Raw genomic sequence first — 4,987 nt, forward strand, 5'->3', positions numbered from 1 at the left:
TCTCTGTCTCTTTTCCCTTGACTCCTCTACTCTCTCTTCCTTTTCATCCTTCCACCTCTTCCTTAATGGAGAAATAACTATTTTCTATTACAGTGACTGGCATCTGTAAGTGGTGTCTCCTGCTGCTCTCCTTCTGTCAGTGAGTGGGAGATATATGGAGTGAATTCAGTTGCAGGGAAACATGACGAAAGTGATCTGCTATAACATGGAGTGTTACACAGCTGGCTGGCATTTATCTCTACATATAGCTGTGCTTTTGTTACTGCATTTTTGGTTTTACTATCCTTGTGAGGACCAGAAGTCCTTATAAGGATAGTAAAATAAGGAACATTCAGACACGTGGTGACATTTCGCCAGTCTCTACAAGGTACAGGGCTATTTTATGCATAGGAGTTAGGGTTACAATTAGGGTTAGGAGTTAAGCTTAGGTTTAGGGTTAGGTTTAGGGTTAGGTTTAGGGTTAGGTTTAGGGTTAGGTTTAGGGTTAGGGTTAGGTTTAGGGTTAGGTTTAGGGTTAGGTTTAGGGTTAGGTTAAGGGTTAGGAGTTAAGCTTAGGTTAAGGTGTTAGGTTTATGGAAAATAGAGGTTTTGAATGGGAATCAATAGTTGGGTCCTCACAAGGATAATACATCAAATGTGTGTTTTTAATTCTGAGTTCAGCTCTGTGTGAGAAGCATCGTGTGTGTGTGTGTGTGTGTGTGTGTGTGTGTGTGTGTGTGTGTGTGTGTGTGTGTGTGTGTGTGTGTGTGTGTGTGTGTGTGTGTGTGTGTGTGTGTGTGTGTGTGTGTGTGTGTGTGTGTGTGTGTGTGTGTCTTTATGTGAGTGTGTGACTAACAGAAGGTAAAGATGTGGCGTAGTGAGAGATGAGGAGGTGAATAGAGAAGGAAGTTACTGGATCTTTTCAGGAGAGGGCAGATGGGAGGACAGGGAGGCTTAGGCCGGGGTTCAATACAAACCCTGCTACAGTGTTCAGAGCCCTTTGACCTTTTCCACATTTTGTTACGTTACAGCCTCGCTCGAAAATTGATTAAATAAAAACAATGCCCTCAACAATCTACACACACTACCCATGTCAAAGTGAAAATAGGTTGTTAGAAATGTTGCCAAATTTATACAAATCAAAAACAGAAATACCTGTTGTGGAAATTCTTACAGCATGACACTCAAAGTCAATCTTAAATTAATCATTGTTTGTGTCAACGCACTGGAGAGGATCAAACAAACTTAGTGAGCGTCTGTCTGTCAGGAGCTCTAACGAGACAGTCCTGTTTAGTTCTTCTATATACTGCAGACAAGTCATATTTGCATGATTTAGCTTATTCATAATTAATTAATCATTAACGTTGCTTCATTCAAGTGACCGACCAATACTGGGTCATGCATGTGACAGACCAATATCTCATAGGGCTTCTCTCTAAGCTAAGACCTTGAAACTGAGATATCCCTTTCCTAAACAAGGTTCTGGGTGTACTGCCAAATTGCAGACACTGGGAGTGAGGATTCGTTCAATCAGTAATTTGCATGAACACACATTGGTTTATAGAAAAGCACAAACGGAGAACACAGAAATCTATGAATGAAAAAGCACCAACATTTTCAATCACATACCTTATTTACATAAGTATTCAGCCCCTTTGCTATGAGACTCAAAATTGAGCTCAGATGCATCCTGTTTCCATTAGTTATCCTTGAGGTGATTCTACAGTTGGAGTACACCTGTGGTCAATTAATTGATTGGACATCATTTGGAAAGGCACACCTGTCTACATAAGGTCCCACTGTTGACAGTGCATGTCAGAGCAAAAACCAAGCCGTGAGGTCGAAGGAATTGTCTGTAGAGCTCAGACAGGATTGTGTTGAGGCACAGATCTGGGGAAGGGTACCAGTGGCCTCTATCATTCTTGAATGGAAGAAGTTTGGAACCCCAAGACTCTTCCTAGAGCTGACCGCCCAGCCAAGCTGAGCAATCAGGGCAGAAGGGCCTTGGTCTTGAGATGACCAAGAACCTGATTGTCACTGACAGAGCTCTAGAGTTCCTCTGTGGAGATTGGATAACCTTCCAGAAGGACAACCATCTCTGCAGCACTCCACAAATTGGGCCTTTATGGTAGAGTGGCCAAACGGAAGCCACTCCTCAGTAAAAGGCACATGACAGCCTGCTTGAGTTTGCCAAAAGGCACCTAGAAGACTCTCAGACCATGAGAAGCAAGATTCTCTGGTCTGATGAAACCAATATGGAACTCTTTGGTTGAATGCCAAGCGTCACGTCTGGAGAAAACTGGCACCATCCCTATGGTGAAGAATGCAGCATCATGGGGATGTTTTTCAGTGTCAGGGACTGGGAGACTAGTCAGAATTGAGGCAAAGATGAACGGAGCAAAGTACAGAGAGAAATCATTGATGAAAACCTGCTCCAGACCACCCAGGACCTCAGACTGGGGGTGAAGGGTTACCTTCCAACAGGACAACAGCACACAGCCAACACAATGCAGGAGTGGCCGGGGACAAGTCTCTGAATGTCCTTGATTGAACATCTCTGGAGAGACCTGAAAATAGCTGTGCAGCAACCTGACAGAGTTTGAGAGTATCTGAGGAGAGGAATGGGAGAAACTCCCCAAATACAGGTTTACCAATCTTGTAGCATCATACCCAAGAAGATTCAAGACTGTAATTGCTGTCAAGGTGCTTCAACAAAGTACTGAGTAAAGGGTCTGAATTCTGTAAATGTGTTTTTTATTTTATTTTTACTATTAATCTGCTTTGTCCTTATTGTGTATTGTGTGTAGATTGATGAGAAGAAAAAAACAATTTAATCAGTTTTAGAATACGGCTGTACTGTAACAAACTGTGGAAAAAGTCAGTGGTCTGAATACTTTCCGAATGCACTGTACGCTTGACATTTAAAGGGAATTTCCAATTGAGCCGACATTGGCATTGTTACCTTGAATGCAATCTCCCTGCGAACGCGGTAACATTGCCTTTAAAAGTTGCCATATCTACAAGTTCAATCGGATGGTATCACAGACTTAATGATGGGTTGTGCTGTTAACTCACCTCTGAACAGACATGCACATATACACACTAGACATAACTTGTGCACTGCTGTTGTAGTTCTAGCACTTTGTACCATTTTGTGCAGAGCACTTTCTTATCTCTCTGTTTGTGTTGCACAGTTCCAACAGTGTGTGTGCATTACAGTGAAAGTGCCAGGAACAGTGTGTGCATTACAGTGAGAGTGCAGGAACAGTGTGTGTGTCCACATCACCAACAAAACTATCATGGTCCAAACTCACCAACAAAGTCATGAAGAGAGGCACGACAACGCCTTTTCACCTTTAGGAGACTGAAAAGATTTTCATTGGTCCCCAGATCCTCAAAAAGTTATACAGCTGCACCATCGAGAGCGTCTGACCGGTTGCATTACCGCCTGGTATGGCAACTGCTCGGCATCGGACTGTAAGGCGCTACAGAGGGTAGTGCGCTAGACCTACATACTGGGACCTATATACTAGACGGTGTGAGAGGAAGGCCCACAAAATTGGCATAGACTCTGTTTTCTCTGCTACCGCACAGCAAGTGGTACCGAAGCACCAAGTCTAGGTCCAAACGGCTCCTTAACAGCTTATACCACCAAGACTACTGAACAATTAATCACATGGACTATTTGCATTAACCACCTCAACTAACCTGGATCCCAGCATATTGACTCGTTACCGGTATCCCCTGTGTATAGGCTCATTATTATTTTATTTTGTTTATTTTTTTCTTTTTTTGCAAACTTTAGTTTATTTAGTAAATATTTTCTTAACCAACAATGCAGTTGAAAGAAAATAGAGTTTAAAGGGCTCTTTAGTAAGCATTTCACCTGTTGTATTCAGCGCATGTGACAAACATTTGATTTTGATTTGATCCAGAACCCTTAGATTAATCCTACTTTATCTCTGTGTGTCTGGGCTTTGTCATACATCACTCCAAAGAGCTGTCCATCTCTGCAGACTAGAAGAGCCAGTGTGTGTGTGTGTGTGTGTGTGTGTGTGTGTGTGTGTGTGTGTGTGTGTGTGTGTGTGTGTGTGTGTGTGTGTGTGTGTGTGTGTGTGTGTGTGTGTGTGTGTGTACTGAGAGCCATTAGGGCAGTGCAGATACAGTGTGTGTGTGTGTGTGTGTGTGTGTACTGAGAGCCATTAGGGCAGTGCAGATACAGTGTGTGTGTGTGTGTGTGTGTGTGTGTGTGTGTGTGTGTGTGTGTGTGTGTGTGTGTGTGTGTGTGTGTGTGTGTGTGTGTGTGTGTGTACTGAGAGCCATTAGGGCAGTGCAGATACAGTGTGTGTGTACTGAGAGCCATTAGGGCAGTGCAGATACAGTGTGTGTGTGTGTGTGTGTACTGAGAGCCATTAGGGCAGTGCAGATACAGTGTGTGTGTGTGTGTGTGTGTGTACTGAGAGCCATTAGGGCAGTGCAGATACAGCGTGTGTGATCACACTTCTGTTGCGTCAGGAGTCTGTCTACATCACCAGTCTCCCTGGAGTACTGTGGGGAGGGAAGAGACAGATGAGAAGGAGTGATAGAGGGGATTGACAGGAAAGGAAGATGGAGGAGACTAAAGGGGGAAGCAGGGTGATGGAGATAAGGGAGAGAGAGAGAAAGGTGGGAGAAGGGAGGAGTCCATTTGAATTGAAGAGACAAAGAAGAGGGAGAAAGAGAGAGAGGGGAGGGGGTTGGAGATTGATCCTGCCCAAGTTTGTATTTTTATTCTATATTCTGAAAGAAGGATATCAAATTACTGAAGAGACGGAAAGAGATAGGGTGAAAGACAGATTCATTTGTTATTGCTCATTCGCACGTCAGAGAGTTATATTGAGACAACATCACTGTGAGCTCCAGTATACAGGCAGTACTGAGCTAATGTAGACCTGGCCTACTCATCATCCTCTTGGTTTAGCAGAGCCACCTAGCAGGCAGGCCAAGCCTATCTACCTAGAATAGCCAT

The 4,987-nt window shown here is 43.6% G+C and overlaps 1 protein-coding gene across 1 annotated transcript in view; it reads left to right on the forward strand.

The window, feature by feature from the left end:
* Positions 1-4,987, forward strand: part of LOC124044151 (cystathionine beta-synthase-like) — an 882,911-nt gene that overhangs the window by 54,581 nt on the left and 823,343 nt on the right. The gene's annotated exons all lie outside the window — the stretch shown is intronic.

The sequence above is a fragment of the Oncorhynchus gorbuscha genome, linkage group LG09 (genome assembly GCF_021184085.1).
Source record: "Oncorhynchus gorbuscha isolate QuinsamMale2020 ecotype Even-year linkage group LG09, OgorEven_v1.0, whole genome shotgun sequence".
NCBI classification, from domain to species: Eukaryota; Metazoa; Chordata; class Actinopteri; order Salmoniformes; family Salmonidae; genus Oncorhynchus; species Oncorhynchus gorbuscha.